Genomic DNA, 25,923 nt, shown 5'->3' with positions numbered 1-25,923 from the left:
CACCCCTATCTAAGGGGGAACCTTGCATTCAATTTTCAGTGTGCTGCAGTGACAGAATGAAGACGGATCAGGTGAAAGAACAGAAGAGGACCTCCCAAGAGTACTGAAGAGCACCACCAGGGGACCATCACCAGAGGGCAACCGATGCCATGGACCCGTCCCTGTCCCCCAAAGGAGCAGAAATTCAAAGAGGTAAAAGAGAGTAAAAACTTTGAGTTTTTTAGGGTTATAGATTTAGTTTAGGGTTTGTTTTTGCAAGAGTTTTTTTTTTTAGATTCGGTTATATTTTGGGGGGGTTATTTTTGTTTTAGTGTAAGGTGTTTTTTTTGGAGGAGCCCTTTTTTAAAGTTACGTTAGTTTTAGAGTAGGACTTTTACCGGTAATGTTTTTTTATTTTTGATAATTTAGTTTTTTTTAATAGTTGTGTTTTTATTTTTTTTGTAACTTAGGGGGTCTTGGGGGTTTAGCTGTTAGGGGGTTAAATACTGTAGTGGTTATTATGGTTGGGGTAATGTCGGTTTAGGTGTAAAGTAGTGTAGGGGTTATTGTGGTAGGGGTTGTAGCGGATTATGGGTTAATAGTGTTGGGTTTATGGCCATTTAGGGTTAATAGTGTAGTGGGGTAGTTTGCGATGGGTGATGTTTTTTTTTTTAAATTTGCTGCTCCATTGAAGTTAATGGGGTGAATATTATATTGCAAAAGCGATTTTTGTGAGCATTGGGTTTCATGGAAGTTAACTCTAGAGCAGGAGTGCTAATCAAGACCATATTCCGACACACCTTTTATTTTATTAATGGTATTTTTCATTAAATTGGCATTTATCTTCATACAAAAATAAAATTTATTATATTTTTTAAAAGTCCAAAAGTCAAAATTTCACTTTGTTGTATACCTAGGAGAAAGAAAAATGTAGTCTTTTAATGGCCCCATATAACAAAGTTAAAGAGTTTAATAAGATCATTATAAAGGGTATATAACAGATACCCGTTGTCCTTTCCACAATAAGAAGAATGAACGTAAAACTTACAAGTTCCAGTTGTTGCATGCTTCCATATGCTCAAATCTCCTTACTTTTACAGTGGGAACATAAATCTTTCTCTTCATCTGACATAATTGACTCTGGGGAAAGTGACTGTTTCTTTGATAAATATTGTGTCTAGCCATTAAGAATTACTACACAAGAGAAAACTACACTGCTCTTTCTTTACATGGTAGAAGGAAGTTTGATGAAATCTGGTCCTGTCAAGTTTGAAACCTCTCCTCTCACTATTTCCATAATCAATAAACCCATTGAAGTTCTGCAATTTGATTTTGTTATGTCTCCTTTATTTTCTATCATATTAGAATTATTATCAACTCAACCTCAGGTAGCATCAGTTTTGTTTCAGAAAGAGTGTCTCCATTCTCAAATTATTCCACATATTTGTTCTTTCATTGAGCTTGCTCTTCTTCCTATCAAATGCAGTAAATTTGCTGATTTTTTCGCTAAAAAAGGAGCGGATGAATAACCACCTAGACGCCCATATGATTGTCCCATAGATCTTCTACCAGGCTCACCTATTCTTTTTGGACATATTTACCCTTTATCCTGTCCGGAATTAAAACATCTCAAGGACTACTTGGACATGAATCTAGCAAAAGGATTAATTTCACCTTCAACTTCTCCAGATGGTGCAAGCATATTCTTTGTGGAAACAAAAGATGGGGGATTACATCCCTGCATAGATTACAGAGCTTTAAACAATATTACCATCAAGAATATTTATCCTCTCCCTCTCATCTCAGAATTGTTACATTGAGTTAAAGGTGCCCAGATGTTCTCCAAAATTGATTTAAGAGGAGAATACAACTTGGTAAGAATTAGGGATGGTGATGATCGGAAAACAGCTTTTCATACTAGAAACAGACATTTTGAATAGTTGATGAATCTGTTTGCACTCTGTAATTCCCCCCTGCTCTTTTCCTACATATCTTTAACAGGTCCTCGGGACCTGTTAGAAAGTTTCCTAGTGATTTACTTAGACAACATTCTATTTTTTACCCATTCTCTTGCTGAATATGAAAATCATATCCAATGTGTCCTTCAGAAACTTTGTATTCATACATTTTACACTAAACTTGAGAAGTTCCAGTTTGAGACCACAAAAATGGTCATGTTCAAATGGATCCCAGAAAGGTAACCACTATACTAGAAGCCAGTGCCCACTAATAAAAAAGCCATTCAATCTTTCATTGGTTTTGCTAATTCCTACAGAAGATTCATCAGAAACTTCTCCCAAGTTTGTACTCCAATCACCAAATTCACCAGAAATAAAGTTCCTTTTCAGGGCACTAATCAATTACATTCTTCCTTTACTAAAGTGAAACAATTATTCACTTCAGCTCCCATTCAAGTTCAATCTGATATAGAGAAATCTTTCTTCATTGAGGTTGATGCTTAGGATAGGATAGGATAGGGTTGGATGAAAAGAACATTCTACTTCCTGTTGCCTTCAATTCTCCTAAACTTACTTTATCTGAAAACTATGATGTTGGGGACTGAGAATTATTAACATTAAATGTGCCCTTGAAGAATGGTGACAATATCTTGAAGGATCTCTTATCCTATCACCATCTTTACCAATCATTGGAATGTGGTGTAATTAAGCTCAGCTTGATGATTACGTCTCCCCTAATTCTGGTCCCCAACCACTGCCTAGCCGTGCACATCCATGTGTACCATCCCATAGACTTAGAAAACAAAACTCTGCAAGCCTTACATTCCTCTTGCATCAAAAGCCACTACCCCTTTCACTTGCACACTCTGGAACTCTTGCTCTGTTTGCAACAAGCTCACTTCTATACATGACCTCTTCATCTCCCGCTCCCTCAACCTTCTGGCTCTAACAGAAACCTGTATCTCTGCCCTAGACACAGCATCCACTACTGTTCTGTCACATGGGGGTCTCCACTTCTGCCACATTCCTAGGTCTGGTAATAGACAAGGAGGTGGTGTAGGTATTTTACTTTCCTCTCATTGCACCTTTCAACAAATACATCCCATCTCTTCCCTCACATTTCCCTCATTAGAAACCCACATGATTCACTTATTCTCCCCTCTCTCTGTATGTGTTGCAGTCATACACTGACCCCCTGGCTTCTCAATTCAGTTTTTAGATCACTTGGCTGCCTGGCTACTTTATTTCTTTTCCTCAGACACCCCTTCCCTCATTCTTGGTGACTTCAACATTCCTCTTGACCATCCCACTGCCTCATCTGCAAAACAACTTCTGCAACTCACTTCCTCTTTCAGTCTGTCACAATGGACTGATTCTCCCACTCACAAAGAAGGTCACTCTCTTAACCTGATCTTTAGCTATCGAACAACACTCTCAAACTTCACAAACTCCCCATTTCCTCTTTCTGACCACTATCTCCTTACTTGCAACATATCATCCCTCCCTACAACTCTCCCTCCTTCTACTCATACTAAACTTCACAGAAGCATTATGTCATTAGATCAGCAACAGCTCATCTTCAGCCCTGGCATACTCCTCTAACACGGTACCTACGCAGATGTTCCCATACTGCTGAGTGGCACTGTAGAAAATCTTGGAGTTCAGCTGATTTTCTTCATTGCAAATTTATCTTGAACTCCTACTATTCTGCCCTTAATATCCATAAGCAACACTACTTCTCTCTTCTTATCTCTAATCTTTCTTCAAACCCAAAACATCTGTTCTCCACTTTCAATACTCTCCTCCGCCCTCCCCCACCTCCTAATACAACTTCTCTTTCAGCTCAAGACTATGCCAGCCACTTCAACAAAATCGACTACATCAGAAATGAAATCCGCTCTCTAAATAATTCCATTCTCTCTCCCTCCTCAAATGCTCTCTCTCAACCACAGCCCACATAACCTAAAACTTAGCTCATTCTCCCCTGTTACTGAGGAAGAAGTTTCAGCACTTATACTGCGCTCTCACCTCACTACCTGTCCCCTTGACCCTATCCCCTCACAGCTACTCCCCTCCCTCTCTGCTACCCTTACCCCTTTACTAACACACATTTTCAACCTCTCCCTCAGCACTGGTATATTTCCCTCATCGCTGAAGCATGCACTGGTCACACCTATCCTCAAAAAACCTTCCCTTGATCCTACCTCCCCATCCAACCCTATTTCCCTCCTCCCTCTTGCCTCAAAGCTTTTAAAAAAACTAATATATGCACGCCTATCCCATTTCCTTACGTTAAACTCCCTTCTTGACCCACTGAAATCTGGATTTTGTCCCCATCACTCCACAGAGACAGCTATTGTTAAGGTTACCAACAACCTACTTACAGCAAAATCAAAAGACCACTTAGCTCTGCTTATCCTTCTTGATCTGTCTGCAGCCTTTGACACTATTGACCACCCTCTTTTGCTCCAAACCCTCCAATCCTTCGGCATCTGTGACACAGCCCTTTAATGACTCTCTTCCTGCCTGTCAAACAGTACCTTTAGTGTAGCCTTCTCTGGGGCCTCCTCTGCCCCGTCACAACTTTCTGTCGGAGTACCGCAAGGCTCTGTCCTCAGTCCCCTTCCCTTCTCAATCTACATGTCATCACGAGGTTCCCTAATAAAGTCCCACGGTTTCCTATATCATTTGTATGCGGACGACACCCAAATCTACTTCCCTGCACCAGACCTATCTCCTTCCTTGCTAACCCGTTTTACTAACTGTCTTTCTCACATCTCTTCCTGGATGTCCTCTCACTACCTCAAGCTAAATCACTCCAAAACTGAGCTCCTCATTTTGCTCCCTTCCTCCAAAATCTCCACCCCCAATCTCTCTATAACTGTCGACAACTCCATCATTACCCCTACCCCACATGCCTGATGTCTCGGGATCACATTTGACTCAGATCTTTCTTTCACTTCTCACATTCAGTTCTTGGCTAAAGCCTGCCGTTTCCACCTTAAAAATATCTCTAAAATTAATCACTTCCTTACACAAGACACAACTAAGATTTTAATCCACTCTCTCATTCTTTCCCGCCTTGATTACTGCAACTCTGTCCTCTCTGGGTCTCCCCACCTGACGCCTAGCTCCTTTACAATCCATAATGAATGCATCTGCCAGACTCATCTTCCTTACATGTCGCTCTTCATCTGCTGCACCTCTCTGCCAATCCCTTCACTGGCTTCCTCTTGCCTCTAGGATCAAACACAAAATTCTTGCTCTGACATAAAAGCCCTCAACTGCACTGCTCCCTCCTATATCTCAGACCTTGTCTCCTGATACTCTCCCTCCCGTCCCCTTTCGCTCTGCTCATGACCTCCTACTCTCCTCCTCTCTGGTTACCTCATCACACTCCCATTTACAGGACTTCTCCAGAATGACTCCCATCTTGTGGAACTCTCTGCCTTGCTCCACAAGACTCTCCCCTAGTTTTGAAAGCTTCAAGCACTCCCTAAAGACTCTACTGTTCAGGGATGCATACAACCTATGCTAACCTTACTTTATACCAGTTCCACTCCTCCATTGCTATCCCCTGAACCCCCTTAGCATGTAAGCCTAAGAGTCCAGCTGTTTGTAGATCACCTTCTTAAGAGCTGACTACAACAGTGCAACTCTTGGCAGGCACTCTACCTATTTGATCCCTATAATTGTTTTGTTGTACTCCCCCTTTGTTTATAGCGCTGCGGAATCTGTTGGCGCTCTACAAATAACAGATAATAATAATAATAATTACATCCAAGAGAGGCTCAATTGGCTCTGTTTTTAATAGGTTTGTCACGTACCAACCGGGGACCAAGAATTTCAAAGCACATGCATTATCCGTATGTTTGATTCCACTGGAGATTCCTCTACCTTTCAGGATACTATATTAAAATTGGGTATTTTCCTGGCAGCACAAAAAAACTTTTCTTGAAAAGATTATGCTGCAAAGTACTCAGTGTCCTTCATCCATTCAACATCAACTAACCATTCCCAAGGAATACTCTGGAATAAAAATAAAATATTTGTATTTCAGTCAGTAAGAGTTGAGATTATGCACCACTATCACGATTCCCCCTCTGCTGGTCTCTAAGGCATCTATAAGACTCAAGAAGCTATTAGGTGTAAGTTTTGGTGGCCTACCCTACTAAAAGTGACGTTCCTGTAAGATATATGCTAGATGTAAACAATCTACCCAAAAAACATTTGGTTTACTCCAACTTTTACCCATTCCACTAAGGGCATAGACAAATATCACCATGGATACGATCCTTGTGTTTGTAGATACCATGATATAATCCTTGTGTTTGTAGATTGACTCACTAAAATGGCTCACTTTATTCAATCCATTGGTCTGACTTCTGCTACTTTATTTCTCAAATAAATTTTTCATCTTCATGGCCTTCTGAATTCAATAGTATCTGTTTTACTTCCAAATTCTGCAAAAGTCCTAAAATTATTAGATCCCTGTCCTCTGTTTATCACCCACAGACTAATTGCCAAATGGAAAAACAAAACAGATTTTTGAACAATACCTCCATTTTTATTACATCATTCATTCAAGGTCATTTGCTGTCACATCTTTCATCTGTTGAATTTGCATATAATAACAAAATTAATCAATCAAGTAAAATGTCACCTTTCTTTGGTAATTATGGGTTTCATCCAGCTACTCTACTTGATCTACCAGTATCTACTCCAGTTCCTTGTCTTTCTACTCATTAAGGATTAATTCAACAACATTTTTCACTCCTCTGCGAAACTCTCTTCCAAGAACATTTGAGATACAAGAGCCAAGCTGAAAAAGATGTTCTCCTGCTCCTAAGTATGCATTGGGTGATAAGGTGTGGGTGTCCACCAATAACTTATGCTGGAACTGTCCAACTAAGAAACTAAGTCAACCATTTATTTGGTCCTTTTCAGATTGAGAAGATAATTAATCCTGTAACTGTCTGTCTGAAATTGCCTTCTTTCTGTTTTATTAATGTCTCCTTACTTAAGCCATGGAAATCTAATCTATTATATCAACAAATCAGTTCTTCTGTGACAGTTGATGCTTCAAAGGAATTTTGAAGTTTCAGAAAATTTGGATTCCTGTTTGTGTAGGGGACATCTAGATTATTTAATCCATTGGAAAGATTATGGCCCTGAAGAACACTCTTTGGAACCAATGTCTCATGTTCATGCACCCTCTCTTGTCCATGTATTCCATCAAGCTCATCCTGACTGCCCATCTCCTCTACATGCCTGCAGGTTGCATTTAGGGAGGGGGCTATGTCAAATACACTTACCTGTAAAATGCAGAAGGGCTGCGCTATTCTGTGGAGCACAATGGAGACCTGCTGTGCTCACAAGGAATCAGACAGTGCACCAAGGATTGTCAGCCACTCTATTACCAAATCAGATAGCGCACAGGAAAATGGAGACCACAGTATTCCCTCCTCAGGTTCCTAGACATAGCATGGCCATGCTAATTGGCTCCTATGATGTGTTTCCCCGAGGTGCACTATGTGGCTTCAAAGTAAGCGTGGGCACTGGTGTTCTGCTTATTTATCTATTCTGAGTACGTTAAGTATTGCAACGTATCTGGGGATGCAGGCTGCTATGTCATTCAGGTACCTCTTCTGTGCCCATAAATTCTGCTGACTCCCTTCAGTTGGTGCTTGGTGATTGTCAGTTACCCTCACTTCTAGTTATCCTTCAGCCTCCTGAAGTATTCTCCTTGCTCCTATCATGCCTGCCTTGTGCCTTGCTTGTCTTATGGCCCTCTCACCTCTGCTTGTATTCTGGACTGAGTATTGATTGATACTTTCTACTTTATTTGATTCAGACTGATATTTGGTGATGACTCTTGGCTAAAGTTTATTGTAACTGATTTTCTTTCTCCCTTATTATTAAACTTGTTATGGACTCTGTGAACAGTGATCAGTCTACTTCCTCCTGCCTGTGTCTGCTAATGTGCCTCCTGCATCCTGAACTCTCTGCTTAAACCTTCCAAGGCAAATTCTACAGTGCTCAAAATAGCTCAGAGGACAAAGAGGTGATATGTCAGAAGCCTTCAATGCCGAGAATAAAAAATATTTTAACAAAATGAGGAACACTACTTTACAAAAAAAGCTATTCATAACATAAACGTACAATAGAGGTGTTAAGCAGCACAAATGCTGTAAACAATTTCAAAAAATACCTGTGGAATGCATAAGGTTAGCCTAAGAACTAAATGGACATTAAACTTAAAGGGACATTAAACACTTTGGGATTGTAATATAAAATGATAAATCGTAAATACTTTCATTATTTATTTTGTCCCCTTTTCCGGTAATTCCATTCCGAAATTGTGAGCTTTTCAGTTCCTGTTAGAAATGGAAGTGATGAGCTGTGCGGTGCTAACGCTCAGCATTTTTCTCACCGCTCACTTACCTGCAGTGCTGGTATTACTGGTTTTTACAAACCCAGCGTTAAAAGGCAAGAAGTGAGCGTAGAGCAAAATTGTGCGCCACACTACACTCCAATACCAGCGCTGCTTACGTCAGCAGTGAGCTGGTCGTACATGCTCGTTCACGATTTCCCCATAGACATAAATGGGGAGAGAGGGCTGAGAAAAAGTCTAACACCTGCAAAAAAGCAGCGTAAATCTCAGTAATGCAGCCTCATTGATTCCTATGGGGAAAGAAAATGTATGTTTACACCTAACACCCTAACATGAACCACGAGTCTAAACACCCCTAATCTTACACTTATTAACTCCTAATCTGCTTCCCCCGACTTTGCTGACACCTACATTATACTTATTAACCCCTAATCTGCCACGTCGGACATTGCCACCACCTACATTATATTTATTAACCCCTAATCTGCTGCCCCCAACATCGCCGACACCTACATTATATTTATTAACTCCTAATCTCCCTCCCCAATGTCGCTGCAACCTACCTACATTAATTAACCCCTAATCTGCCGCCCCCAATGTCGCCGTCACTATTCTAAATTTAATAACCCCTAAACCTAAGTCTAACCCTAACATCCCCTAACTTAAATATAATTAAAATAAATATAAAGAAAATTACTATCATTAACTAAATTATTCCTATTTAAAATTAAATACTTACCTATAAAATAAACCCTAAGCTAGCTACAATATAACTAATAGTTACATTGTAGCTAGCTTAGGGTTTATTTTTATTTTACAGGCAAGTTTGTATTTATTTTAACTAGGTAGAATAGTTATTAAATAGTAACTATTTAATAACTACCTAGCTAAAATAAATACAAATTTACCTGTAAAATAAAACCTAACCTAATTTACACTAACACCCTACACTACACTACAATTAAATCAATTCCCTACATTAAATACAATTAAATAAATTAAATAAAATTAGCTAAATCACAAAAAAAAAAACATTAAATTACAGAAAATAAAAAACAAATGACAAGATCTTTAAACTAATTACACCTAATCTAATAGCCCTATCAAAATTAAAAAAGCCCCCCAAAATAAAAAAAAAACCCTAGCCTAAACTAAACTATGAATAGCCCTTAAAAGAGCCTTTTGCGGAGCATTGCCCCAAAGAAATCAACTCTTTTACCTGTAAAAAAAATACAAACAACCCCCCCCAACAGTAAAACCCACCACCCACACAACCACCCCCCCAAATAAAAGTCTAACTAAAAAAACCTAATCTCCCCATAGCCCGGAAAAGGGCATTTGGATGGGCATTGCCCTTAAATGGGCATTTAGCTCTATTGCTGCCCAAAGCCCTAACCTAAAAATAAAACCCACCCAATACACCCTTAAAAAATCCTAACACTAACCCCCGAAGATTCACTTACTGTGAGAAGTCTTCATCCAAGCGGCAAGATGTCCTCAACGAAGCCGACAGAAGTGGTCCTCCAGACAGGCAGAAGTGGTCCTCCAGACAGGCAGAAGTCTTCATCCAGACGGCATCTTCTATCTTCATCCTTCCGACGCAGAGCGGCTCCATATTCAAGACATCCGGCGCGGAGCATCCTCTTCAAACAATGTCTTCTTCGGAATGGCGTCCCTTAGATTCCGATTGGCTGATAGAATTCTATCAGCCAATTAGAATTAAGGTAGAAAAAATCCTATTGGCTGATGCAATCAGCCAATAGCATTGAACTTCAATCCTATTAGCTGATCCAATCAGCCAATAGGATTGAGCTATCATTCTATTGGTTGATTGGAATTTTTTTTTTGTGATTTAGCTAATTTTCTTTAATGTATTTAATTGTATTTAATGTATCAATTTTATTTAATTGTAGTGTAGTGTTAGGTGTTATTGTAACATAGGTTAGGTTTTATTTTACAGGTAAATTTGTATTTATTTTAGCTAGGTAGTTATTAAATAGTTAATAACTATTTAATAACTATTCTACCTAGTTAAAATAAACACAAACTTGCCTATAAAATAAAAATAAACCCTAAGCTAAATACAATGTAACTATTAGTTAGATCAGAGCTTTCCAAACTTTTCATGTTGGTGACACACTTTTTAGACCTAAATCCTTTCGCGACACAGTAATTAATTAAGTTGTACTAGCAAAAAGGAGGTTAAACTAACTTGTTTTACGAGATACAGACACATACATAAATTATATAATAATGAAATGTTTTTACAAGTAACAGTATGTATGTGCAAGAATTTAAAAAAAAAAAAGTTTAATAACACCAATAGCTACTATTTTAATGGGGTGTATGAGGTTGATGGGATGAACACAATTACTGAATATTTGGTGGAATATTAGATAAAGACACTCGCATTTCATCATCAAGCATTTTTAAGCTTCCACTTCCTATCCATGTATCAAGAGCAGGAGCAGCAATGCACTACTGGGAATGGGAGCTAGCTGCAATAAAACCCCACTGTGACTTCTGACTTAAGCTCAGCGTTTAAGCTGCCACCCTCAGAGCTCCGTAAATCTGATTGACTACTGTCTGTGCTGCAAACACTCTGCTGTCCACTCACTGACTACACATGCAGTCATGAGCAAATTAAGGAGACTTCACGTGCAGTCAGGAGCCAATGTCCCGCCAAAGCCGCAATGGGAATAGTTTCAGTTCCCACTGAGCTGCGCCAATTGGTTAAGATGATCGGTGACCCACTAGGTATCAATCACGTGTCAACCATGTAATATGCGTAGCAGGCAGGCGGAAAGTCAGAAACACAAAAAAAATAAAAATTTGTGCTGAAGCAGGGACACACCTACACACTGCTGCCGACACACTAGTGTGTCCCGACACACAGTTTGGAGTTAGATTGTAGCTAGCTTAGGGTTTATTTTATAGGTAAGTATTTAGTTTTAAATAGGAATAATTTAGTTAATGATAGTAATTTTATTTAGATTTATTTAAATTATATTTAAGTTAGGTGGTATTAGGGTTAGGGTTAGACTTAGGTTTAAAGGGTTAATAAATTTAGAATAGTGGTGGCGACGTTGGGGACGGCAGATTAGGGGTTAATAAATGTAGGTAGGTGGCAGCGATGTTGGGGGCAGCAGATTAGGGGTTAATAAATATAATGTAGGTTGCGGCGATATTAGGGGCGGCAGATTAGGGGTTAATAAGTATAATGTAGGTGACGGCGATGTCCGGAGCAGACGATTAGGTGTTAATACATATAATGTAGGTGGCGGCGATGTTAGGGGCGGCAGATTAGGGATTAATAATATTTATCTAGTGTTTGCGAGGCGGGAGTGCGGCGGTTTAGTGATTAATATGTTTATTCTAGTGGCGGCGATGTCCCGAGCGGCAGATTAGGGGTTAAAAATTTTATTATAGTGTTTGCGATGCGGGAGGGCCTCGGTTTAGGGGTTAATAGGTAGTTTATGGGTGTTGGTGTACTTTTTAGCACTTTAGTTATGAGTTTTATGCTACAGCGTTGTAGTGTAAAACTCATAACTACTGACTTTAGAATGTGTTATGGATCTTGTCGGTAGAGGCTGTACCGCTCACTTTTTGGCCTCCCAGGACAGACTCATAATACCGGCGCTATGGAAGTCCCATAGAAAAAAGGGTTTACAAAGTTTACGTAAATCGGTTTGCGGTAAGGCCAAACAAGTGTGCGGTGCCCCTAAACCTGCAAGACTCGTAATACTAGCGGTAGTGAAAAAGCAGCGTTAGGACCTGTTAACGCTGCTTTTTCAGCTTACCGCAAAACTCGTAATCTAGCCGTTTATGTTTTACACAGTAATTGGCTGCACACTCTAGTGACCTATTCATAACTGCCTCTAATTGGCCACAGCAGAGAAGGTAACCTAAGTTACAACATGGCAGCTCCCATTGTTTTATAGACACTAAAACTTTATACTTATTTTGTCAATATTTAAAACCTTATGAAACTTAAAAATAAAAACATCATTCTGTCTGACATTTATTTAGGACCAGAATACAAGTGGAGTGTTAAATATTGCTTTAATAAAAGCAATATTTGTGTTCCACTTTGTAATACCAGCGCACGCTAATGTGCGTTGATATTACAAGTTGTAAGAAATTGCTGGGCTGCATTGCACTCAAGAGCATGCTTCAATAGACTCCTATGGGAGCCTCATTTTAATGCCCTCAGAGACAGCATCAGAACTTCAGTGCAGCAAAGAGGCTAAGTAGCACAGCGATGGCAGCATGTCTAAATGTATATTATTATATGCATATATATTTAAGTGTTAATATGTTTATATACACATATTAACACATAAATATATATGTATATAAGCATATTTACATATATATTTACTTGGAACACACAGTTCCCATAGACCGCAATGTAAAGGAACTTTTCAGTGACATTTGTTTTCTAACACATCACTCCCACCAACTTTAACCTCAAAATACTGCCTAGTGCAGTAATTTTATGAAAAATGTTTTAATAAAATAAACTACACAGTATTTTGGGGGCATTTGGGGCAAATATATCAAATTAAGCAGAGATCTGATCTCTGGTTAATTTTATAAGTGCTAATTTGCTACCGCGAGCTTGTGGTAGCAATAACCTGCTACTTGTAATGGCTGATCAGGTGCCAGCAAACAAGCAGATTTGTGAGCGTGTGATAATTAAGTGCTCCACTTGTAATCTGTCCCTTGATGTTTAATGTCCCTTTATAACTGAACTCCCCATACAAGATGTAATTATAAATAGTGAAACTAATTTGCAGTGCACTTTCATGATTTTTAATGATTTTTTGCAATGTAAATCTGAAAAATGAATTTTCCACTGCTCACAAATTTGGAGTGCATTCTGTGGAATTCAGAATCATGACTCTACTCCATGCTGTATGGTGATTGCTTGATATGTGCAAGAGTTTAATTATATCTGTCCCACAGCAAAATAGATAATGCTTTACCAGGGGTGTGTTCCTGGACTAAAAAATAATACACATTTTGCTAACAAAATGGCAGCTTCTTTTGCAATGAAGTGATTTAAATTGTTAGGCATATTATTATTATTATTTTTAAATATCACCTTAATGTTAAGCTTAAATTTCAACAAGAAATATTGACAGACTTGATGGAACTTTTTATCCATAGCTGCCATTAAAATCTATGTTTTTATGTTTCTGTGTAATAGTAGCACAATTCCCTTAACATCTTCTCAGTTGTAAATCACAGGCTAAGCTCTATATATTCAGTTGAATAAGTGTTAAGACAACAGTGCAGAGAACTCCCCAAGCTCTTGGCAATTTTAATTTTACTCTAAAGCCAATATAGAGGAAATTGAAAAATACTGTGTGAAAGCAGCAACATACTTTAATACAATTGTTTTAAAAATGATTTTCACTAACTCAATTTTGACCAGTCATTTTTTCCACAGTTCCTGAGCAGCACTTTCAATTCCTTTTAATTTCTCCAGAAGCTTTCAGGGCTTAGTGTATTTAACTTCATAATGAGATAAGTAGGTTTGCTTGTTTCCCTTTGTATATCTTGCTATCTCTTCCTCATTCTATTGCTCCCTTCTTCCATTTAGTACTCCAATAGTGGGGCTAATGGAGTCTTGGGCTATGAGAATTGATAATTTTATTAAAGCAGATAAAGCATTCTCAAAAGAGAATAGCTTGAAGACATCCTAATTGTTCTTCTTTATATAGCCCCATTTTATTTCTGATGTTTTTCTTTAGAGAGCTTTAAAAACTATCACCTAGATTACGAGTCTTGTGTTAGGGTTAAAAAGCAGCATTAAGAGGTCCCTAACAATGGTATTACAAATCTTGAAATGACAGGATCACCGCTAACTTTTTTGGCCAGAGTCGTTAATACCGCAAATCCACTTACGTAAATTGCGTATCCTATATTTTCAATGAGACTTGCATTACGCCGGTATTACGAGTCTGCAAAAAAGTGAGCGGTACAGCCTCTCCTGTAAAAGTCAGTAGTTAAGAGTTTTATGGGCTAACGCCGTAACATAAAACTCTTAAAGTGATGGTAAATTTGCCTTCATAACTTTACATATTCTGAAAGCTCTTGTCATTACTAGCATATTGATGTGCTTATTTTTTTCAAAACTCAATTAAACTTCTAAAAATCAATGTTTTTTTCAGGTTCCGTTACCTGATTCAATGCAACCCCTGTCAGAAATTTTCTGAATGTTGTATTTGATTGGCATCTCTTTCAGCCAATAGGAGCCTCACCATGCGCCCCATGGATTTTACTCACAGCACGCTCCCGTGCTTGTAACTCTGCCTGGAAGTAAAACTGCGCATGCACAACTCAATACGCTATTTGCAAAACTAAATACCTGTACCCGTTAGCAGCCTCACTGTTTTAGTTGCGCAAATAGCATATTGAGTTGCGCATGCGCAGTTTTACTTCCAGGCAGAGTTACAAGCACGGGAACGTGCTGTGAGTAAAATCCATGGGGCGCATAGTGAGGCTCTTATTGGCTGAAACAGATGCCAATCAAATACCACATTCAGAAAATCTCTGACTGATTGCATTGAATCAGGTAACGGAGCCTTAAAAAAACGTTGATTTTTAGAAGTTTAATTGAGTTTTGAAAAAAATAAGCACATCAATATGCTAGTAATGACAAGAGCTTTCAGAATATGCAAAATTATGAAGGCAAATTTACCATCACTTTAACTAAATTGCTAAAAAGTACACTAACACCCATAAACTACCTATTAACTAGGGATGGGCGAATGTGTTTATATCCGAATTCGAATGTTAGAACGAATGTTATTGTAGACATTCGATTTACATAATAGAATGTTAATAAGAATGAATATTCTTAAAAATTCGATTTTTGAATGTTATTTACAGTTTTCGAATGTCACATTCGAATTCGAATGTCACATTTGAATTCGAATGTCACATTTGAATTCGAATGTTACATTCGAATGTCACATTCGAATTTGAATATTAAATTTATAAAACACAATTGTAGACTAGAAACACTATTTCGAATGTCACATTCGAATCAAATATCACATTTGAATCGAATGTCACATTCGAATATTACATTTATAAAACACAGTATTAGACTAGAAATACTATTTCGAATTCGAATGTCACATTCAAATCGAATGTCACATTCGAATCGAATTTCACATTCGAATTTGAATATTACATTTATTAAGCACAGTTGCAAACTAGAAATACTATTTCGAATTTGAATGTGACATTCGAATTTGAATATTACATTTAAAAAACACAGTATTAGACTAGAAATACTATTTTGAATTCGAATGTGACATTCGAATTTGAATGTCACATTCAAATTCGAATATTACATTTAAAACACAGTATTAGACTAGAAATACTACTTCAAATTTGAATGTGACATTCGAATTCGAATGTAGCATTCAAATTTGAATATTACATTTAAAACACAGTATTAGACTAGAAATACTACTTCAAATTCGAATGTGACATTCGAATTCGAATGTGACATTCGAATATTACATTTCGAAATTGAATGAATTACATAGCTAGAGATTCTATTATTCAAACGAATATTTTCGAATTTTATTGAAAAATTCAAAAACGAAAATTTGAAAATAGAATGTTAGTAGGTTATATAAACATTCAAAATTCGATTTAAACGAACGAATGTATCAAAATTCATTTTAAATTTCGAATATTTTAGAAACATTCGCCCATCCCTACTATTAACCTCTAAACCGAGGGCCCCCACATCGCAAACACTAAAAACATTTTTTTACCCCTAATCTGTCGAACCAGACATCGTGCTGTGAGTGCTGTGCCACTATAAAATATTTATTATCCAAACCGCCGCATTCCTGCATTGCAAACACTAGTTAAATTCTATTAACTCCTAATCTGCCGTCCCTAACATCGCCGACACCTACCTACATTTATTAACCCCTAATATGCTGCCCACAATGTCGCTGTCACTATATTACATTTATTAACCCCAAAATTTAAGTCTAACCCTAACCCTAACACCCCCCTAACTTAAATATAATTTAAATAAATCTAAATAAAATAACTACAATTAAATAAATTATTCCTATTTAAAACTAAATACTTACCTATAAAATAAACCATAAGCTAGCTACAATATAACTAATAGTTACATTGTATGTAGCTTAGGGTTTATTTTTATTTTACAGGCAACTTTGAATTTATTTTAACTTGGTACAATAGTTATTAAATAGTTATTAACTATTTAATAGCTACCTAGTTAAAATAAAGACGAATTTACCTGTAAAATAAATCCTAACCTAAGTTACAATTACACCAAACACTACACTATAATTAAATTAATTACCTAAACTAACTACAATTAAATACAATTGAAAAAAATTATCTAAAGTACAAAAAAAACCACACTAAATTACAGAAAATAATAAAATAATTACACGTTTGTTAAACTAATTACACCTAATCTAATCCCCCTAATAAAATAAAAAGCCCCCCAAAATAATAAAAAGCCCTACCCTATACTAAATTACAAATAGCCCTTAAAAGGGCCTTTTGCGGGGCATTGCCCTAAAGTAATCAGCTCTATTACCTGTAAAAAAAATACAATACCCCCCCAACATTAAAACCCACCACCCACACACCCAACCCTACTCTAAAACCCATCCAATACCCCCTTAAATAAAACTAACACTAACCCCTTGAAGATCACCCTACCTTGAGAAGTCTTCACCCAACCGGGCCGAAGTCCTCAACGAAGCCGGGCGAAGTGGTCCTCTAGACGGGCAGAAGTCTTCATCGAAGCCGGCCAGAAGAAGTCCTCCAGAGGGGCAGAAGTCTTCATCCAGACGGCATCTTCTATCTTCATCCATCCGGTGCGGAGCGGGTTCATCTTACAGACATCCGACGCAGAGCATCCTCTTCTGGCGACGTCTTCAAACAGAATGAATGTTCCTTTAAATGACGTCATCCAAGATGGCGTCCCTTGAATTCCGATTGGCTGATAGAATTCTATCAGCCAATCGGAATTAAGGTAGAAATAATCCTATTGGCTGATTGGATCAGCCAATAGGATTTTTAGGGTTGGGTGTGTGGGTGGTGGGTTTTAATGTTTGGGGGGGTATTGTATTTTTTTTTTACAGGTAATTGAGCTGATTACTTTGGGGCAATGCCCCGCAAAAGGCCCTTTTAAGGGCTATTTGTAATTTAGTATAGGGCAGGGCTTTTTATTATTTTGGGGGCTTTTTTATTTTATTAGGGGGATTAGATTAGGTGTAATTAGTTTAAAAAACGTGTCATTATTTTATTATTTTCTGTAATTTAGTGGGGGTTTTTTCGTACTTTAGATAATTTTTTTCAATTGTATTTAATTGTAGTAAGTTTAGGTAATTAATTTAATTATAGTGTAGTGTTAGGTGTAATTGTAACTTAGGTTAGGATTTACTTTACAGGTAAATTTGAATTTATTTTAACTAGGTAGCTATTAAATAGTTAATAACTTTTTAATAACTATTGTACCTAGTTAAAATAAATACAAAGTTGCCTGTAAAATAAAAATAAACCCTAAGCTACCTGCAATGTAACTATTAGTTATATTGTAGCTAGCTTAGGGTTTATTTTATAGGTAAGTATTTAGTTTTAAATAGGAATAATTTAGTGAATGATAGGAATATTTATTTATATTTATTTAAATTATAATTGTTAAGGGGAGTTAGGGTTAGACTTAGATTTAGGGGTTAATAACTTTAGTATAGTGGCAGCGACATTGGGGACGGCAGATTAGGGGTTAATAAATGTAGATAGGTGGAGGCGACATTGGGGTGGCAGATTAGGGGTTAATAAATATAATGTAGGGTTCGGCGATGTTGGGGGCAGCAGATTAGGGGTTCATAACTATAATGTAGGTGGCGGCGGTGTCCGGAGCGGCAGATTAGGGGTTAATAATTTAATGCTGGTGTCGGTGATGTCGGGGACGGCAGATTTGGGGTTAATAAGTGTAAGATTAGGGGTGTTTAGACTCAGGGTTCATGTTAGGGTGTTAGGAGGTGTAGACATAAAAAGTATTTCCCCATAGGAATCAATGGGGCTGCGTTAGGAGCTTTACGCTGCTTTTTTGCAGGTGTTAGGTTTTTTTCAGCCGGCTCTCCCCCATTGATTCCTATGTGGAAATTGTGCACGAGCACGTTTTGCCATCTTACCGCTACCGTAAGCAGCGCTGGTATTGAGGTGAGATGTGGCGCTAAATTTTGCTCTACGCTCAGTTTTTTTGCGGCTAATGCCGGGTTTCTAAAGACCCGTAATACCAGCGTTACTGTAGGTGAGCGGTAAGGAAAAACTGCTCGTTAGCAACGCACAGCCTTACCGACAAAACTCGTAATCTAGGCGTATATAAATGTAAATTTCAAAATTTTTAAATGATGAAGCCACATATGTTTTGGAAAAGACTGCTATAAAAGAAACATTATTGTTTTTTGAAAATTGGAGGAAACCTAATACATTTTTTATGAGAACATGAAGAATTAGTCATCTTAAAGTTCTTGAAATGTTAATATAAAACATTAAAAAATAATAATAATTAAAAAAAAAATTTAATACTTACTGTAATAAATTCTAAATAATTTGTAGAATATACATATTTTTTATAGTATTTAAAATAATTTTGTAAATTTGCCACAACATCACCACTGGAAAATGGCAAGATTCAAAAAGATTTGTGCCCATCCCCTTTCAGAGCAGCGAGTGGTGAGATCAGCTCCATTGAAATCAATGGAGCTGCTCCCATCTTATAACTGTTAATTTTCTGACACATAGAACCACTTCCACTGACAAAAACTGTTTTAATAACTTTGCTAAATACAAATACAAAAAAAAACAGCCTCTATAAAATAATTAACTCTAATATGATGTGCAATAGAAAACATGAAAATATAAAGAAAAACAAATAGACAACCTTGTTAGCTTTGATATAGTGAGACACAGCCGCAAGACAATATATTTCTCCAGGGCAATCACATCTGTAGGTTGGGCAATCATGTCTGTAGGGATAGGTTAAAAATATAGTAATATAACATTTAATGATAACAACTTGAGAACACCTTGCAATGTCTACTGCCAACCTATCTTTTGTGTCTGTGGGACTGCTATTACAAATAATGCTCTGCTTAGTAAGAATACCATAAAGGGAGTCTAAAATCAAAATTCAAATTTTATGATAAAAAAAAGGAGCATACAATTTAAAAAAAAAATCCAAATGACTTCCATTATCAAATTGTGTCCAGTTTTTTTCTACACGCACTTTCTGAGACACCAGTATGTGCAAGAGTTTACAGTGTATGCATATAAGTCTGTGATTCCCTGATGGCTGTCACATGATACAGAGAGCAGGTAAATGAAGAACATTTTGAAATTTGTCAGAAAAAATCTACTGCTCATATGCAAGTAAAAGTAAGAACTATTACATTGTCTTTATATTATGTTTGTATTAATATTATTGTGCCATTCTACTGTATTTAATAGGGGTGTGCACAGGCAAAAAAGTCAGTTTGGCCGAATCTTTCGTAATGAATATTATATTACAATTTAAACTGTTTTAAACTAAATATGTGTGGAACATTTAAATTTGTTTTTGCTAAAATAATGTAAATGTTCGTTTGCTACAGGTGAAAAAGTTCTCCTGTAGTGTTAAACATTTACCTGTAGTACGCTGGAGAGCCACGGTAATCCTGATGCTTATTCACAGAGCCCCAGGGCACACTAATAGGAGGCTTAGTACAAAGGATTCCAGGGGCTGTGCTAAAAGACCTTCGCCATTAGCGCAAGCCCTGGTTCCACCGCAATAGGTCTCCTTAAAGCTTGCCTGTGAAGAAGGATTGGGATTAGTGTGGCTCTCCAGCGTGCTGCAGGTAAGTATTTTAACCTCCTATGGTAATTTAAAGGTAACAAATATCGATCAGTATTTATTCACTTTCTTTAAATATTGTTGTACATTCATTCGTGAAAATTACATGAATATCCATGTTTCTTTAATAAATTTGCATTCGGAACAAAAGGATTGCACATGTCTATTATTTAATAATCTTTTTTTCAAATGTGTATTTAGTTTTTCGTTGCTATATATTGTTTTCCACATTTCTAGTGGTTCACTTTTGATGTGCAAGATCCCACGTATTGGGTCATTTAACACAAATATATATTTTAATAGTTGGAACATCCACTGACAATCAGCTAGAAAAGATAGGTGAATGGAACCTCAGTGAATTTCCAACATGATCTCACCTGAACAACGAGACCCTGCAGCAGTCTAAAGAGTGTCTATGAATCTAGGCCAAAGTAATCGACATTTAATTCATGGAATTATTTTATAAACGACTTATTGGTATTTTGCACTAAAATGCTATAACTATGACGTGTTGAATTGCTCAATATAGATGGTTGATGAAAATGTAGTTTATTTTGATTACAAACCTTTTTGGTTGTATAAAGCAGATTATAGACTGGCAATGGTTTAGTGCCTATTAGTGAAAAAGGATTATATGTTGCAGTAAATAAAATGATAGGAATTGCTCTTTAAAGCAACATAATACTGAGATTAAATTAGATCCATGAAAGAAGTAAAGTTATTTTGCATTTAAAAAAAGGATCAAAAAGAAAAGAAAAGACTGACTCAATGTAAAACTAAAATCTTAATATCTAACAAATGGCCAGATTACGAGTGGATCGTTTGTGCTCGAGCAATAAGGGTTTTAAATAAGGGTTTGTGCTCGTTAGGATTACTGCTCGTATTGCGACCTGAAAGTAAACACGATCGCTTGAGCGTAATCGCAATTTATGCTAGAATAATTACCGTGACTTCTGAGCACAGGTTAACTGTTTTGCAAAACTAAAAAGTTGGACAAAACACATAAAGATACATTACAAAGTACAGCTACACTCATAATAACACAATCTAATAAAATGATTTAAAAAAAAACTGCACCAAAAAATTAGAAGGGCTCGAAGATAGAAGGTCTCAGGCAGGCAAAGGCAGGGAAAGGGCTTTCACATTGAGATACATACATATAAATGTCTACAGTTGTGTATTTATGTGTATATAAAAAAAATATATATATATATATATATATATATATATATACATATATATATATATATATATATATATATATATATATATATATATATATATATATATATATATAGGTATAGATATATATGGTACCAAAATCATAAGATACAGTATGTAGAAATATTTATTTATGAATAAATAGAACATATTCTTGTATATGAAAAACATTGGAATGTAAAATATTCATATTTTCATGTCGGATTAGCACACGTGAGAATATGTGATTGAGTTTTCTACATTGACTTCTCTGGGGGAATACGTGAACACGCACACAATATTATAATTCCGGCTTTTTGCGCTCGTCGGGTTACACATGTGCAAAAACAGTTTGCTTTCAGCTCATAATACAAGCCCAACCCGATGCCAGCAAAAAGCTTACCTCTAGTGCAATTAACGCTTGAGATGGAGCATTAATTAGCACTCCACTTGTTATTTGGCCCAAAATAGGAAATACCGTTGCAAGGTTTCACTACATTATGTTCCAGAAACTACTTAGTGATAAACAATATTGTCATTAAAGCATGCCATTATTTTGCCTCTTAGCTAACTAAAAGTATAATCTCTTCATTGATTTTGTTTTTTTTCCCCACAAAGGGCCAAATTACAAGTGGTGCATTATTTAATGCTCCCGCACTAGAATTAACTCTAGTAGAAGTAAGCTTTTTGTGCACAATGGGTTGTGCTTGTATAAACTGTTTACGCTTGCATGCTAACCCGAGGAATGTAAAAAGCTGAACTTACAATATTGCACGTGATAACCGTAGAAGTCAATAGAGCAAAAAAAGGGGCTAAAAACCTAACACCCAACTCGCACAAAAACCTGATTGCATCTTCTTGTGCGCTAACCCGTCATGAAAATGTGAATATCTCACATTCCAATGTTCTTCACATAGCAGAATATGTTCTATTTATTCATTTAAATATATATATATATATATATATATATATATATATATATATATATATATATATATATATATATAAAAAATATATAATGTAAATATAGGTATATATATTTATATATTATAAATATACAGTATATATTTAAAAATACATAGAACATATTCTGCTATGTGCAGAACATTGGAATGTCAAATATTTACAGTAAATACACAGTCAAACACTTTATTAAAATGAATATTTTTTTGATATAGTTATAAAAGGGTTTGCACCAATAAGCCTCATATAGGTATTCGTTGTAATTACATTCTGTATCCTTAGTATAGGTACAGAATTGCTTGTAGAAGTTCCCTACAAAATGTAAATACATATTGAACTCTAGGGCTATATAGATAGATGTGTAATTTCATTTGATGGCATGCCGATTTCTTTCTCTCCAGTTTGTTTTGTTGCATAGCATTGTACCTATTTGACTGTTCTATGACCCATGATTAGGTTTTATAAGAAAATAGGCTAGCCATACACATATATTACTCTAGTGGTTGTGGGATACTGGAAATACCTGAAAATAGCTTTCACCTTGTCAGATGAAAGATGGGAAGCAGAGTTGTCTGCAAGTCTATCTTTGAGTAACCTCACTGAAAACCAGGACAATTGAGGAGGTCTCTCAAGGAAACATTGTAGAGAGAATATCCATGAGGGATTTGCGTATGTGACTAACTTGCAGCCAGCTTCTCTTAGTGCATGGGCATACGGCACATCTAAATGTGGATGCCGGTATAGCAGATATGATTTGAACATTTGCAACTTCTCGACACACATTTAAGGGTAAAGTGTGCTGATTCTCTGACCTATTGGAACTGCAATAATTCTACTATATATATTGTAGGCGTTATTGTTGCCTAATCCAGTATATCTGGACGGTGTATACTGCATGACAAATGTTATCCTTCCATGCTTATATATTTGTATAGTGAGATAATACTGGGCCACTTAGATCCCCAATGCAATAATACCCAGGTATAGCCCCCTGTTGTATTCAGGGGAGGTTAAGGTTAGTAGGGGTGTAGTCGATCCTGTGCTGTTTCTCACTTTTTATGAATGTTTCTCTCGCTGTATATTTTAAGGGGCCCAATTATCAAGCTTCGAATGAAGCTTGATGCCCCTGTTTCCGCTCGAGCCTTCAGGTTCGCCGGAAACAGCAGTTATGAAGCAACGGTCGAAAAACCACTGCTCCATAACTTGTCCGCCTGCTCTGAGGGTGTGGACATCAATCCGCCTGATCCTATACAATAGGACTGATTGACACCCCCTGCTAGCGGCAGCAAATCTGTAGGGGCGGCATTGCATAAGCAGTTCACAAGAACTGCTTGTGCAATGATAAATGCAGACAGCGTATGCTGTCGGCATTTATCGATGTGCGGCGGACATGATACGCTACATTGTATTATGTCCGCTCACACTTCCAATAATTGGCCCCTAACTCTCGCCTAGATTACAAGTTTTTGTCGGTAAGGCTTGCGTTGCTAACAAGGCTTTTTTTCTCACCACTCACTTAAGACATCGCTGGTATTACAGGTCTTTACAAACCCTGCGTTAGCTGCAAAAAAGTGAGCGGAGAGCAAAATTTAGCTCCACATCTCACCTCAATACCAGCGTTGCTTACGTTAGCGGTAAGCTGGCAAAACGTGCTCGTGCACGATTTCCCCATAGGGATCAATGGGGCTGAGCCGGATGAAAAAAAGTCCAACTCCTGCAAAAAAGCAGCATAAAGCTCTTAACGCAGCCCCATTGATTCCTATGGGGAAACACATTTTATGTCTACACCTAACACCCTAACATGAACCCCGAGTCTAAACACCCCTAATCTTACACTTATTAACCCATAATCTGCCGCCCCCGACATCGCCGCAACCTACTTTATATTATTAACCCCCTAATCTGCCTCTCCGGACACCGCCGCCACCTACATTATATGTATGAACCTCTAATCTGCTGACCCCAACATCGCCAACACCAACATTATATTTCTTAACCCCTCATCTGCTGCCCCCAATGTTGCCGCAACCTACCTACACTTATTATCCCTAATCTGCCGCCCCCAACGTCACCACCACTATATTAAAGTTATTCATCCCTAAAACTAAGTCTAACCCTAACCCTAACACCCCCCTAACTTACATATAATTTAATTTAATCTAAATAAAATTACTACAATTAACTAAATAATTCCTATTTAAAAATAAATACTTACCTATAAAATAAACCAAGATAGAAGGAATAAGAGGGCGCTAAAGCTAAGATCCCACCACACTTAGTCAAAAATAATATAAACAACAGAAGGCAAATTAATAACTTTACTTCACAAAATTTTTAAAATACAATTTATATAACAATTGGAAATATAGACGAGAATTAATATGTAAAAAGGGACGTCTCCCTTAATAAAAATAAAAATGAATTGGAATACCACCTTTAAAAAGATAAAAAATATATACTGGAGCTTAATAAATGATGTTCATATATTCAATGAGCGTTAGTTATCCAGCGTGATTGGCTACACTTTAGTGAGTAGCTACTCTTTTGAAACAATGTTCCTTATATGAGCTGATCAAGGAAAAACGTGTTACTGTCCATCAAATGGTTATAACATAGAGAAATTATATTGTTATTCCTTGTGTGACTCCCTATGATGTGGTCCAAATAGTCATAATACACACCTTAGGGTAAAGATGATTGATACGATCTTATTAGACTCACACTGTCCGATATATGTCCAGGTAAGCGGTATCCTCCAATGCAATACTGCTCTGTTTACTTGCATGGGCTGAACCCGGTCAGCGTGTATGGAAACTGCTTGTCACTCCGATTTCTTGTGTGCTTGGTTTTCGATTCCAAAGGCAAGAGGTGAAATCCGCAGGCCCGCACTTAGCGTGGAACACGCGCGGGTTGGATATTCTTGAACTAGGTACCTAGATAAGAGATAAAATAGAGTCCTTTGCAGGGAACAACTGGAAATCAATCTACGCGTTTCACCCGTTAACAGGGCTTTTTCAAGATGCCGGTGTGTTCCCGGGACAGGGTTTAAATATTCATCGGAGTGTGCTGATTGGTGTGATGCTTCCCAATAAAAGGTGGAATTTGATCCAAATTCCTAATAGTTTTTCTTAAGGTGGTATGTTTAGCTTAGACCAGGAGATCATGTTTGCTTTCCAAAAGATAGTATATTGGTGTGTTTTTGTTAGATAAAGAATTTGTTGCGCTCAACATGAACATATAAAAAATATTAAAGATAAAGGTGATAAAACCAGAGGTGGTCTTCCATATTGGACATAAAGATTTTTAATTTAAATTATGTGGTATATCAGATTAAACAAGCAATTGATACGTTGATAAAATTAGATAGAGATAATATAATTCATTAATTCTAAAAGATCATTGTCTCATATATCATAAATATAAAGGATAGAAAATATAAAGGATAAAAATTAAAAAATAATAATAATAATGGAAAAATTAATTTCAATTTTGTTTCAGTTTTGTTCAGC

Source organism: Bombina bombina, chromosome 3 (genome assembly GCF_027579735.1).
Source record: "Bombina bombina isolate aBomBom1 chromosome 3, aBomBom1.pri, whole genome shotgun sequence".
NCBI classification, from domain to species: Eukaryota; Metazoa; Chordata; class Amphibia; order Anura; family Bombinatoridae; genus Bombina; species Bombina bombina.
The sequence above is the reverse complement of the archived record's forward strand: the minus strand, read 5'-3'. Positions refer to the sequence as shown.